A 15327-nucleotide genomic window follows, 5' to 3' on the forward strand; every position below is an offset into this window, starting at 1 on the left:
GATAAAGGAACTAACAAAAAAAATTATGCTTCAATCTGTATTCAGATACCATCATTCTCTCTCTGTAGATGGACTGCATTTTTCATAAGACCTTCAGAGTTATCTTGGATCATTGCATTGCATTGCAGTAGCATGCCATTTGTGGTGATTAAAAATATGAGAGACATAGTTTGTCGGTATTTAATCTTTTTATTAATAGACTGGCAGGTTATTAATAAAAGGATGGTTGGGGCAGCTAGGTGGCACAGTGGATAAAGTACTGGCCCTGGATTCAGAAGGACCTGAGTTCAAATCCGACTTCAGACACTTGACACTAGCTGTGTGACCCTGGGCAAGTCACTTAACCCCAACTGCCTCACAAAAAAAAAAAAAAGAGATAAAATAAAATAAAAAGGATGATCTGCGGATATCTCTCTCAGACCAAAGACCTCTAAATGGTGGTGGGGGTCACAGTTTATATACCCTTCTAACTATAGGGAGGTCCATTACATAGCAATCAAATCTAATTGGTTGACATGATTTGGTGAAGTATGTTAAAATGAAGTGGGGTGGGCGTGGTGCAGCTAGGTAGCACAGTGGATAGAGCACTGGACCTGAATTCAGGAGGACCTGAGTTCAAATCCAGCCTCAGACACTTGACACTTACTAGTTGTATGACCCTGGGCAAGTCACTTAACCCTCACTGCCCAGCCAAAAAAAAAAAAGAAGGTCTGGGGATGAGTGACTTAGGACACTCAAATCTTGGTTAAAAAGAAGACCTCAAAGAAAGAATGAAAATCCCACCCAAGCTGAAGGGAGTGCAATGGTTTCCACTTGGGTGTGGTTTGGTACAGGCTAAATTTCATCAGTAAAGTCCTTTGGCCTTCTAGATAAATATTTCTGTCTCCACCCAAGACTCTTTAACCCAGATGAATCTAACTTTCAAGAAGAACTGGACCTTGGGGTGGGGAGGAGAAAAAGAAGGGGAGAGCACTAAGTCCCCAAGATATCAATTGTTGTTCTCTAGGAAGACCATGTCATGACTTGCAATGAATTAGATTTAAGTGAGGGGGGGCAACTAGGTGGTGCAGTGGATAGAGCACTGGCCCTGGAGTCAGGAGTACCTGAGTTCAAATCCGGCCTCAGACACTTAACACTTAACTAGCTGTGTGACCCTGGGCAAGTCACTTAACCCCAATTGCCTCACTAAAAAAAAAAAAAAAAAAGATTTAAGTGAGGGAGGACCTGATTATTAATAATTATCTCTCACACATTTACATGATCACAACTTTATTGGAGTGGTTCAGCCCCATTCCTATCAGATTCTTATTACCTTCCCAACCTTCTGTGATCTTAAGGGCCGTACATGATACATCAGAATACATTACTGAATGAAATTGAAAATAAAAGATACGTCATTAAAACTCCCGAGTGGATGTAAACCTGACACTGTCGGCAAGGTCTGAAATCCCAGCTCCCCAGTGGTTGCTGCCAGTTCCTGTTAAGATCAAAGTTTCATTTCACTTCTGCAGAGGAACAAGCCTACCAAAGGCCTTTTGCTGACAAGCACCTGCAGTAACCCAATAAGGAAACAGTCTTCCCATTTGCTGGGTGGTCATCACTTTCTTGACCCCCGGAGAGACAATGTTCATCTAGTTTCTTCTCATCGGGTGACATAAAGTCCTCGGGTCACGGACGGGTCTCTCTGATGGCTCAGACATCCACCCTGTGCAGATCCTGGTCCTGAGGCCCCATGACACAGCAATCCCACTACCCCTGTTGCCTCAGGAGGGCCTATTCCCAGGCCTCTTCTAGAGTGTTTGCTGTAAAGCAGACTCACATGTGTCTGTTTAAAATCTCTGTAATTACACAAAATTACATGACCTTTTTGGCAAATCCATGATTGTGGCTACACATGCCACACAGTCCTGTTTCCCTTGGTGCCTTCAGGGCAGAAGTACTGCAGGAGAATGCTAAGAAAATGTCAGGAGAAGAGCTACTCACAGTTGGTGTAGTCACAGAAGAGCTGCAATGTAATTACAAAGTGTAAAGTAGGTGTTATGGAGTTTTCCTACCAACCCTCCACTCCCCAAAAAGTGAAGCAGTTATTCAACTTGAGAGGATAATGGAGGCTTGGCTGTTGGAAAAATGCCAAGAAACATTTGTGATTGGCTGAAAGAATCAGTCATAGCCCTTAGGCCTGTATATTAAAGAAGCAGACATTTAGCTCTTAGAAGAATTTAAGTTCAAGTTTGAAAGTTGGAGGAAGTTGTAGGAGGCTCCTGGGCTTGTACCAGAGGGCAGTAAGGTGGGGGAGGGAATTGTCTCCCCTTTATTCCCCTTTCCCCTCTACTCCTGTTGGTTAGGTCACTGGGGGCTCCTGGACTGGTGGGAGATAATTGCATCCAGCAGGGAAAAGAAACACCCCTCCCCCCCCCCAAACACAAATTCAGAGATTGTCACCCAAGGGAAGAAGCAACTTCAAAATGTGGGACCTCTGGCAATCAAGAGTTAAGCTGAGGAGACCAACTGCAGAGATACTGTACTGTACTTAAGGATTCTATAAAGAGAAAAATAACTTCTACTAGGGCCTTGTGATACCAGGAAGTGTGAGTAGATGTATATCCTTCCTGCCTCCACACTCGTAGGTTGAGTCCTCATGGGGAGCCTGCTACTCCAGGTAACCCTATGATTGGTTACTATAGCTCATGAAACCCCCACAGATGTGCTTCTCATTACAATCAGCTAGTAGATTTAATTAGCTCTTAGCAAAGGCATTTTATTAAATGGTATAGTAAGAACTGTTGGTTTAAAACATTCTCCCCATAAACCTGGGGTGTACTCTTTCACAAATAGAGAGTGTCCATGGGAAGAATGGCTGAAATATATCATACATACATGTATCATGCTAGTGAGGCATATATGTAGGAGCCCAGAAAGCATAAGAGAAAGCCTAGTCTATCTGTCTTGGGATCAGACCTGTTTACCTGTATGAATTCACATTCATGCGTATTTGTTTTTTGTGGGTCATTGAGGGGTTGAGTGATTTGTCCAGGATCACACAGCTAGTAAGTGTCAAGTGTCTGAGGTCGGATTTGAAAATCAGGTCCTCCTGAATCCAGGGATGGTGCTTTATCCACTGTGCCACCTAGCTGTCCCACACATAAATGTGTATTAAGAAAAAAAGCTTCCTTATGACAGAATGTCCCCTGGACCACATGTCACATAAATATCACATAGAAAGCAATGAGAGGTACATAGTGGTCATGGTCAATGCTACAACATATAAAAAATATGGAACTTTGAGGAACTAGAATAAAGAAAAACAAGTGTCTGCTTGGGGGGAAAATGGACTGGTCACACAGCAAGAATGAGAGATAAAAAATTGACATCCCTAATATTTTACTAGTATCCTCTTGCCTCCTGATGTCAGGAGAAAGCAAGGAAGAGTTCAAGCATGTTGAGTAAATCTTCTGTGGTGACTTTATGGAAGCACATAAACAAGAATCACATAGGAAGAGCAGACGGGTTGCAATCTGCATTGTTGGAAAGATCTTCATATTGAAGAGATCGAATAGCCATTTGAGAATTTGAACATGCTCAGTATTACCCAACAATGTGTCACTGAAGCAAAAACAACAAAAAAAAAAAACTGAAGGGGTCACAGACTGCATTAAGAGAGGCATAACATTCAGTGTGAGGGAGGTGATGGTCATACTGTACTCTACCTTGGTCAGACAAACATCTGGATTATTATGTTCAGATCTTGTGGCACATTTTAGGAAATAACATAGATAAACATTAAGGATGTATGACCAGGATGATGGGAACTACCTCAGGAAGACTCTCATTGAACATCTTTAAGTAGAAATGAACAACTATTTGTTTCAGATGTTGAAGAGCAAAGAAAACTATTTAGATACATGTTGGATTAGATGGCTCATATTCTAGTGGCAAGATTTGGAATTCTGTGATCCTGTAGTTCATACAAGTGAGTAGCACTCAAAGTAAATGGGGATATTAAAAAATCCCAATTTGATGCCTCATTTTAGGGTTTCATGACACTGGGTTCTCAAAGCCTATGCTTACAGAACATAAGCTCTAGAAGGTTCTATCATTCCAGCAAAGCTTCTTTTCCCTTCCGCTTTGTGTGTGTGTGTGTGTGTGTGTGAGGCAATTGGGGTTAAGTGACTTGCCCAGGGTCACACTGCCAGTAAGTGTCTGAGGCTGGATTTGAACTCAGGTCCTCCTGACTCCAGGGCTGGTGTTCTATCCACTGTACCACCTAGCTGTCCCTAATTTTCTTTCTTTCTTTCTTTCTTTCTTTCTTTTTTTTCCATGGGGCCATGAGAGTTAAGTGACTTGCCCAGGGTCACACAGCTAGTAAGTGTCAAGTGTCTGAGGCTAGATTTGAACTCTGGTCCTCCTGAATCCAGGGCCAGTGCTTTATCCACTGTACCACCTAGGCGGCCCCTCCCCTTCCTCTTAACTCACCAGACTGGAAGTGTGGCAGCCACTCTTGGATCTCATCCCAAGTACTGATTAGTATGGAATCTTTAAACCTCCATTTTTCCATCCTTGGGCCAATTTGTTCCCCCACCTACCCCACCCCCAAAGATAGCCTGGTGGTCCTTTGCTCCCAGGGGCTAATACTGAGGGTGGATTTGTTGCGGACACCCAGTCAAAAACTCCTGAACTCAAGTGATCCATCAACCTTAGCCTCCACAGGGATCAGGGACTACAGGTATCCATCACTATGCCCATTTTTTTTTTAAAGTCACTTTTCTAGTGACATATATGAAGTCTAATATGTAAGAACCAAATCAAGCCTCATCAGCAATAGTAAGAGGTGATAAATAATTTGGACATGGCATCCACGAAAAAAAGAAAAATTAAAAATCCTGCCCTTAGTCCCGTGAGCCCTGTTTCACTTTCACAAATGCCTACTGGGGAGGAGTAACAGGAAAGAGGGAGAAGATGGTGCAAAGAATAGCTTTTAGGTGGTACATAAATAGTAATTTAGCTGAAAATGCTCTAAACATGATATTGTTGGCTAGTGCTTAGAAGTGTCTGGCACATAATAGGCACTAAATAAAAATTGATTGATTGATTGTTTATTGACTCATTGGTAGTGGTGAACAAATTGACATACCACTGGAACAACTGAATCATATGAATATTGAATATATTTTTTTGTGTGTGGGGGGGGGCAATTGGGGTTAAGTGACTTGCCCAGGATTACACAGCTAGTAAGTGTCAAGTGTCTCAGACCAGATTTGAACTGCCCCAAATATATTCTTGTGATAAGTGAAACCAGAATGCAAAGAAAGCTGGAAGTAATGGAAATTTGGTTAATAAGTTTTCCCTGGGGTGGGGGGGCAGCTAGGTAGGCAGTGGATAAAGCACCAGCCCTGGATTCAGGATGACCTGAGTTCAAATCTGGCCTCAGATACTTGACACTTACTAGCTGTGTGACCCTGGGCAAGTTACTTAACCCTCATTGCCCCATTAAAAAAAAAAACTGCAAGATCATCAATAAATTTTTTTTTTAAGTTTTCCCTGTGGAGAAGTAATTGGTGGGCCTGATCCAAGCTGATCTAAACTGCAAAGTTTAGATTGGAACAAAATGAGACACTATTAGGTCACTCAGCAGTTAACCAAAGGAGCTTTACTTAGCCCTAACAGTATATTCAGCTAGGATACTGCAGCACTTAGATTGGGGAGATGCAGTCCCCTCACTTGAAAATGGAAATATGGATTTGGTAGCAGGGCAGGGTATGGTGACTCTTAGGTCCTAGCATATTTGCCTAGTCTAAAGATCCTGACTCCATATGGATAGATCTTTTTATGCACTTAAACAACTAGGAAGCCATGTCCACATGCTCAGAGACTACAAGGAAGCTGCCCCAGGACAGTTTTGGTGCCTTTTTATTTTATTTTATTTTATTTTGTTTTGTTTTTTGCAGGGCAATGAGGGTTAAGTGACTTGCCAGGGTCACACAGCTAGTGAGTGTCAAGTGTCTGAGGCCGGATTTGAACTCAGGTACTCCTGAATCCAGGGCCGGTGCTTTACCACTGCGCCATCTAGCTGCCCGTTTTGGTGCCTTTTAATGGGGAAAAAAAACAAAACAAAACTAGCCTCACTCACGTGGTATGGAATGAGGAACCCTGGTACTTAGTGATGCTATCACAAGAAGGAAATGAAAGAGTTGGCTTCATCTAGTACCCAAAGGCAACAAGAAATAGAATTTTGTGGTTTGTTTAAGCATCTAATCTTACAATATTTTCACAAAAAGATCCAAATGAAGGTAATTGCAACATACATACCAACATATGCTGAAAAAGTTGAATAAGTAGAGAAATTCTATAAAGAACTTGACAAAAATGTCTAAGTGCAAAAAGGAGTTCTTAACCTATTTGTTATGGGCTACACAGGATAATGCTTTTAATTCATAAAAATAAGATATATAGGATTACAAAGGAAATAAATTATATTTAAACACAGTTATTATTTAAAAAAACCAAGTCTATGGTCCCTTGGTTAAGAACTGTTACTCTAAGCCAAGTCAATACACAATTACTTTAATGAGCATTATAGGTATGGGGCCCACAATTCTGGAAAATTCATGCCTATAGGCTTATTTATTAATGCCAGTTAGCTAACAGAAGATGAAGATTGAAGATTTTAGATAAACACTTTCAATTATAATTATAAACTAGAATTAGGATTGATGTGGGATTAGGAAATCTGAATACTCCCAATGCATGAATGCATTATGAGAAATGAACAGAAGACCTGAGCATTTGTACATATCCTGATATTTGGGTGGATTAAAAAATTCAAAAAATAATTGATCTTTTGCACCATATTCATCACAGAATCATTGTGTTGGCAGCATCACATTTTATGTCATGGTGCCACTGTCTTTTAATATATTCCAGTCTTTGTGTATTACATTTATTGCCAAAGGTGTGAAAAATGGTTTTCAGGGATAGTTACAATAACGAGTGCCATTGGAGGATAGGTATGCTGTATCTCCAAAAGGCATAGTATGAACAGAAAATAATGAAGAATTTATATTTATATCAGGTTTGGGTTATCTCTATTGCCCAAATATACATTCCTGCCAAAGAGCACCATTTTGTGACACTGGTATATAGGCTACATGTGACACTAAATGTGTTAATAACACCATCAGTCCATGACGTCTTCCTCAACCCTAGAGGACGGCAGGGATCTCACTATGTAATTATATATTGTTTTATTTTTCCCTTGTATCAAATATTCAGTCAAATAAAACAAATTCTCACAATGGCTATGTCTGAAAACATATCTGCTATTCTGCATCTGGGGGTCCATTACCTTTCTGTCAGAGGTAGACACATGCTTCTCACCAGTCCGTGGTGGTTGGTCATTGCCACTGATCAGAATTCTTAAGTTCTTCAAGTGTTTGTCTCTATTGTGTATTTGTATTTTATAACTGTTCTGGTTCTGCTCCCTTCACGCTGCATCAGTTCATACTAGTCTTCTTAGGTATCGCTCTCTTTTTCTTTATCATAAAGTATTTTATTATTATCTAGTTACTGTAGAGTTTTCAACATTTGTTTTTTATAAGATTTCTAGTTCCAAATTTTTCTCCCTCCCCCCTTCCTCCTCCCCAAGACCAGCAAGCAATCTGATATAGGTATATATGTACAATCACCAAATATTTTCTGCATTACTCCTGTTGTGAAGTTCTGAGGATCTCTAAAACCATCCTTTCCGTAATTTCTTATGGCACAACAGTATTCCATTACATGAATATCCCATAATTTCTCAACAAATGTTTTCTAGCTCTTTGTGATTACAGAAAAAAAGTTGCTATAAATATTTTGGTACATATGAGTCCTTTTCTTCTTTCTCTGATCTCTGGGGTTTAGGACTAATCAGTAGAGGTTCTCCAACTTTTTTGGTGTCTTGGACCCCCTCTGCAGTCCGGTAAAGCCTATGAATCCCTTCTCAGAATAATTGTTTAAAATGCATAAAATAGAATACATAGAATTACAAAAGAAGCCAACTATACTGAAGTACAGTTATCAAAATATTTTAAAAACCAAGTTCATGAACTTCAGGTTAAGAACTCCAGGATAAGTATCTCCTTAGTAACCAATGAGCAAGTGTAATATCTATTTTGCCCACCAGATGCTGCCCTACTCCAGCTCCCCCAAGTAATCTCAGCAGGAGGCCAACAAATGACAAAATAGAACACTGGTTTCTATAACAGTCTATTTTCATCCTCAGTGACCAGTGAGCCCCAACAGCTCAAGGCCCTAGTATGTCACACAAGGAAACTAAAATGGCACTTTGAAAAGAGGAAGCAGTCATGAAAATCGGCTGAACCAGACCTGATGTGTACTGAGGAAATCTGTACTGGAGGCAATCCAAAGAAGGCATCAGTGAATCATTTCGTAAGGCATCTCACCGAGAGAAGGATATCAAAAGATGGGGAGAAAACAATGGACAAGATCATTACTCTATCCTCACCCCAGAGAAATTAACAATAACTATGGACACGTGTCTAATTTCTCATCCTTAAAAGTTGGTCTCCGGGGCAGCTAGGTGGCGCAGTGGATAGAGCACCGCCCTAGAGTCAGGAGTACCAGAAGTTCAAATCCGTCCTCAGACACTTAATACTAGCTGTGTGACTCTGGCAAGTCACTTAACCCCAATTGCCTCACTAAAAAAATAAATAAATAAAATAAAATAAAAAAATAAAAGTTGGTCTGCTCATGTATCCCAGGATATCTTTGATAAAAACATGAGAAGGGAACAGAAGTCTTTTGAAAATAATTTTCCACAGAAGAATATCTTTTCTTATTAAATACTTTTTATAGATGTCTTGCTTTTTTTCTAAATCTAGATTGCACCCACATTCCTCCCCTCCCCCTCCACAAAGAACCATCTCCTACAACAAGAATTTTTTTTAAATGTAGCAATACAAGAGAACATTGCACCCAGTGACAGCAATATTGCAACAGTGATCAACTGTGAATGATTTAGCTATTCTTAGTAAAGAAATGATCTAAGAATTCCAAAGGCCTAATAATGAAAAAATGCTATTCACCTCCAGAGAAAGAACTGATGGAGTCTCAATGCAGATTGAAGCATAGTTTTGTTTTTAAATTTTTCTTTATTTTTCTTTCTTTTGGGGAGGTTGTCTATATTTTCTTTCACAATATGACTAATATGGAGATATGTTTGGGGTTGTTTTTTTTTTTGGTGAGGCATTGGGTTGTGACTTGCCCAGGGTCACACAGCTAGTAATGTGTAAGTTTCTGAGGCCAGATTTGACCCAGATCTCCTGATTCCAGGGTCAGTGCTCTATCCACTGCGCCACCTAGCTGCCCCGGAAATATGTTTTTAATGAGCGCATATGTATAACCTATATCAATTGATTGCTTTCTCGATGAGGGAGGAGGGGAGGCAGGGAGAGAATTTAGAATTCAGAATTTTAGAAAACAAATGGTAAAAAAATTACATGTAATTGGAAAAAGCAAACTGTTTGAAAAAAACGACCAAAAAAAATGTAGCAATAACTCAGAACTCACTCTCCTAGAGCAAAGCTGCCTATGTGTTTCCCTTCCTTGGGGGTCTTAGGGTACCCCTGAGAGATTGATATGTTTCTTCTCTAATACTATTTGCTTAAGTCCCCACTCTGGGATGTTTCCTCCATTGCTAGTTGCCAGTGATTAATAACCCAGCCAAATTTAATTTATTAACATTAATTAGTATTTATAAAGGGACATTTACTGCTAAAATAAAGTAAAAACAGAAGTTACAAACATTTCCCCACAATATCTGGGGATATAATCTCAGTCCCTGGAGAGAGTGGGCTCAGACCTAACTAACACTGTTTCTAGATAATAATCGGTTCCACCAAGTTCACTTTCAAATGCAAAATAACCACTGTATAAGTGTCAAACTCCATCACTCACTACCTCACTCTTCACCACCTAGCTTGCAGCAATATGGACTTTAGTTTCTGGACTTCTGGTGGCTTGCTCTCCTGACTTTTCAAAGCTCACAAGGTTGTAGCCATCTCTAATCTCCTTTTCCTAAATGCAGGAAAGAACAAACACAACAGAGATAGAAGCAATGGCAGGGCTGTAAGCTCATGGGCAACATTGTGGCCATTGATAGAGAAAAAAGAGAAAGAAGATACAAATTCAACAAAAGTAATCACTATGTTGAAAAAAAGCTGACAGTATCTACCAGAGAGGTGGTTACTGACAGTAAGGAAAGCTTCCATGTTGGAGAGAATTAATGGCCACCAACAAGAGAAGTAGCCACAGTCAAGAATCCAGAGTTGTTTGAATAGGACCTAACAGGTAAAATGTTAAATTGCCTACTTGATAAGACAACTGATAAGTTTCCCAACAGATGGTAATAGTAGTTGTAAATTAAGTTACTAAATCCTATTTTGTTAATATGTGCCTATGAGTCTTTTAAGTTTGGAATTTTTTTTGAGTGTAGGAATAAATTACCTGATTTATAAAGTTTATATATATATGTATATACAGAGTGAATCTTTTAATAAAAGAATGAAAGATTCATATATAAAATAATTATGAATATATTTCACATATAGGAATTTTTATTCCTCCTTTCGAGGGATACCTTAGACATGAACCACAAATAAACTCACTCCTGAAGGTACTTGAGTGGGGGCAGGAGTGTGTCGATTAATTTTTAATAACTAGCTTTCCATGGGAAAAAATATGTACACAGGACCTATTTAAAAAGTTTAATCTACATTACTAGCATATTTTCTATCATGTTTTAAGCCTAGATAATTAACACAACAATAAATCAAGTTATGATTTATAGTATTTGCTAATTTCTGAGGTATAAATGCTTACGCTGAAAATTTAATAATCAGTGCAAGCTAAACTGTTCAAACAGGCTCCAGCATACCACTAGAGTTGGGAGGGAAGGATTAACAAAGGAGCCCTTTAACCCCTCTCATCAGAGGCAGGACTGAACCTGTTCCAACCACATGCTTGGGGTGTAGGACAGGGAGAGTGAGCATAGTAGCTCCCAGCCCATGGTGGCCGATCAGTGGTTCCTTAATGATACTCATGTAACTTGTGGCTCAGAATTCCAGGGTTTAGAAGCATTGGATTAAATTGTTGGGATATACAAATCAAGTCTTTCTAAGAACCCCACCTAATGTTTTCACTGGTAACATCAGAATTTGGCTTATTCCTAGTTTCTAGAATAGGTGAAAAGGACCTAAGATTTCAATGAAAGTTCTCAAACTAACACACATAAAGTTTTATTTACTGGTAAAAGTTAAAAATCAAGACAAACACCAGATTCCATAAATGGTTCCCTTTCTGTTGAGCCCCATACTCTCCAAGGGACTGAGATAATCCTCTCTACTTGCATTTCTTACTACCTTGTGGTTGAAATCACCTTGACAGTGGAAAGCACTTGGGAACACTAGAGTTAACTTTTCCCCAGACCTGTGTAGGGCCACAGAACTCTCAGTAATAAGAAAGGGCAAAATCTGATTTTGTTTCTTCACATAGAAGCTCTGACTCTTTGCTGCTCTTTGTCTCTGATTCTTGCTTGGTCCTAGAATTCCTCTAGTTAGTTCAGAACTTAAGAATTATCCATGAAATTCTTTCATGGTCCTGAGAGTTTGATTCAGGAATTCTACAGCATTTGGAAGTCCTCTTATGTCCATGAGCCCAGGTCCAGAAATACTTCCATTGTTCCTTTGTCATCTATGGTTCCTCCTCTCCTGGGACCAGATGGTTTCCTGAATAGGCTACGGGGCCACACAGAGTTCCCTCTAGGTAACCTGTCTGTGTGTCTCTGTTCCCCTCTGTGTCCCTTTCAGCTCTGTGTTTCCCTTCCCTTCCCTTCCCTTTTCCCCCCTTGCCTTCTTCTACTGATGACTTTTGTTTTTACATCACATTCATTTCTGGATACCAATTCCTCCTGACCCCTGTTCTCCCCCAACTCCAGTGATCCTTCCCTTATAACAACAATAACAAAAACCACTTAACCAAGACCAGTTGACATATCAAGTTGTTAAAAGAAATCTATTTTCTGTCCCTCCCACCCCATCCCATAAAAAAAGAAAAACAATTTCTTTTAATAAATATGTATAGTCAAGCAAAACAAATTTCTGCTGGCATATGCAAAAGTATAGGTCTCATTCTATACCTTAAATAAATCACCTCTCTGTAATCAACAGTGTGTGGTTTCACCCATTTGTCCTCTGAAATCACAAGTGGTCATTATATCAATCACAGTTCTTACAGCTTTCGAAGTTGTTTATTTTTATAGTGGCTGACATTCTATACATTATTCTCCTGGATTTGTTTTGTACGACTTCATATTTGTGATGAGTTTTGTATTTCTTGCCTTCCTAATGGGTAGGAGAAGAGGTGGGGGAGAGAGACAATCTGGAACTGAAAATAAAATAGAATTGGATCTTAAAAATAAATTGTTATCCTGATTTTGCTCACTTCACTCTGCATCAGTTCATATAAGCCTTTCTCTGGCTTTTGGAAATCATCCATTTCCTCATTTCTCACTTGCACATGAGTACTCATTATATTATATACCACAACTGATTCAGACATTCCTTGACTGTTGGATACAAGAAGGGTAGGTGAGCTTTCATTGTGTGACTCAGGTGTATGACTAATCATTACTCAATAAATCATCCTCTACGATTTGGATTTCATGGACCAGTGAATAGCCCGGGAAATAGTGCCATCCTATCAAGGAAAAGTTATCAGGGCCACAACTGTCTCAAATGTGCTGTCAATGGGTGTATTTATACTTCTTTAGGGAAACATTTTCTTTTTTTTGTTTGTTTTTAGTGGGGCAATGAGGGTTAAGTCACTTGCCCAGGGTCACACAGCTAGTAAGTGTCAAGTGTCTGAGGCTGGATTGAACTCAGGTCCTCCTGAATCCAGGGCTGATGCTTTATCCACTGTGCTACCTAGCTGCCCTGGAAAACATTTTCAATGCAAGACAAAAGCTTCCTCCTTCAACATTGTCAACCCTGACCAGGCCTCCCCGGTTAAATACATTATTTACACATATTAAAATCATACAAAACTCCTTTGATATGCCCACTACAGAAATAATTCCATTCAACAATCCTCTGATTTTAACATCAGATTGATGTATACTTTCCAAAGGTGTTTGCCAGTGTCATGGAAAGATGTCTTGTGCCCCCCCCAAAAAAAAAAAGAAAAGAAAAAAGAAAGATGTTTTGTGTAAAGTCCAAATGGAGAAGGGGTCTTCTAGATGTTTAGGATTGTAGATGAAAATGAACAGAGTATTTCAAGCCCTGAATATTACAGGGCCTTCTCAATGAACCCCTGATTCTTTTTTTCTTTTCCTTTCTTTTTCTTCCTTCCTTCCTCTTTTTCTCTCTTTCTTTCTTTCTTTCTTTTTTGAGGCAATCTGGGGTTAAGTGACTTGTTGGGGGTCCACAGCTAATAAGTATCTGAGGCCAGATTTACACTAAGGTCCTCCTGATTCCAAGGTCAGTGGTCTATCCATGCACCACCTAGCTGCCCCAAACCCTGATTTTTTTAAATTTTTTTTTTTTTTGGTGAGGCAATGAGGATTAAGTGACTTGCACAGGGTCACACAGCTAATAAGTGTCAAGTGTTTGAGGTCACATTTGAATTCAGGTCCTCCTGAATCCAGGGCCGGTGCTTTATCCATGGCACCACTTAGCTGACCCAAGCCAAATTTTCTTAAAATAAATTGGGCTGGGGGCAGCTAGGTGGGCTGTGAATAAAGCACTGGCCCTGGATTCAGGAGGACCTGAGTTCAATCTGGCCTCAAACACTTGACACTTATTAGCTGTGTGGCCCTGGGCAAGTCACTCAACCCTCATTGCCCCACCCTACCCCCCCCAAAATAAACAAACAAATAAATAAATAAATAAATAGGGCTAACAGTCCATAGAAGGAAAAACAAATTGGTGAAAAACACTCATTGTTCAGGCATATTGTTTTATGGCCAGACCATTGATTTAATGCAGCAGTACATATATTGGGAAAAGAAACTATAGGCACACAATGAACTGGCCCAGAATTGAGTAGGAGGAACAGAGGAGGTTGGATCACATTTGAGAAAATGTGTGCTTTCAACAATTCTAATCTGCTCCCTAGTGCAGACTCGTCTTTTTAAAGGCAAATGTTCTCCAAGGGCTATTCTATTCTGAATATTAGAAAAAACACGATCTCAGAGGAATCAAAATTGTCAGTGACCCAAAGGACAAAGGAAATAGCCATGTTGGGCTGATGAACATCCTATTACATATTTCCAGCGATGACTCACAAGCAAGAAGTAGCATTACGGAAATCCTTGAGGAAACAGATGACCAGAAAGGAGGTGAGATGGTCATATGGTAAGAGAGAGGGATAACAGATGGCCAGTCATAGTGCTCCACTGGTACAGATGAAATATAAGAAGGACTTACAGGTTCTTGTCCCTTTTGTGTGTCATAGGACAATCGCTCTGGCAGTTTGAGAAGCTTGTGGACCCATTCTTGAAATCATGTTCTTAAATGCATAAAGAAAAATCCATCGGATTACAAAGGAAACCAGGTTATATTGAAATAGAATTATCAAAAAAATTTTTTTAAACCAAGTTCACAGATGTCATGTTAAGAATCCCTGACCTAAGGGCAGCTAGGTGGCGCAGTGGATAAAGCACCAGCCTTTGGATTCAGAAGGACCTGAGTTCAAATCCAGCCTCAGACACTTGACATTCACTAGCTGTGTGACCCTGGGCAAGTCACTTAACCCCCACTGCCTCACCAAAAAAAAAGAAAGAAAGAAATACTCTAGAACAGGGATTATTAACTCTTTTCCACTTGCAATCCTTTTCTCCTGAGAAATTTTTACACAACCCCAGGTATATATAATAGGTATACATGACATTTTACAGTTGCTAAATTTTTCTTGACCCCCACATTCACTTACAGGTCATGACCCACAGTTAAGAAGCTCTGCTCTAGAATATTCAGTGTTCCTTCTCTGGAGGGTAAGAACCAGGACAGGAATTGTACTAGATGAGAAAGCTTGGGGGCAGGGGGATTGGAATCTGCACCCATGGAGGGTGCAGTACTCACATCACTGAGACAGTTCTATGAAAGAAGCTAAGGAAAGGAACAGTTCTGGACACTCATCTTAATGTTCTTTCAACTATCCCAGGCCCCATGTACTTGCAAAAGGAAAATCTCTTAATCTGAGTATATGCTATGCCACCTTCAAATTGCGTCTGTGGGTTAAGAGGTGTTACCAAATTGGAGGGAAGGACAAAGG

The 15327-nt window shown here is 39.8% G+C and overlaps 1 long non-coding RNA gene across 2 annotated transcripts in view; it reads right to left on the bottom strand.

Moving 5' to 3' along the window:
* Positions 1–1230: 1230 nt before the first annotated feature.
* The window catches only part of LOC122736158, a 57458-nt gene continuing 43361 nt past the window's right edge, over positions 1231–15327 (bottom strand). For both annotated transcript variants that reach the window (XR_006354171.1, XR_006354169.1), the window contains exon 4: positions 1231–2005. This is a non-coding gene — a long non-coding RNA (uncharacterized LOC122736158). The remainder of the gene's footprint in view (positions 2006–15327) is intronic.

The sequence above is a fragment of the Dromiciops gliroides genome, chromosome 1 (genome assembly GCF_019393635.1).
Source record: "Dromiciops gliroides isolate mDroGli1 chromosome 1, mDroGli1.pri, whole genome shotgun sequence".
Classification (NCBI taxonomy): domain Eukaryota; kingdom Metazoa; phylum Chordata; class Mammalia; order Microbiotheria; family Microbiotheriidae; genus Dromiciops; species Dromiciops gliroides.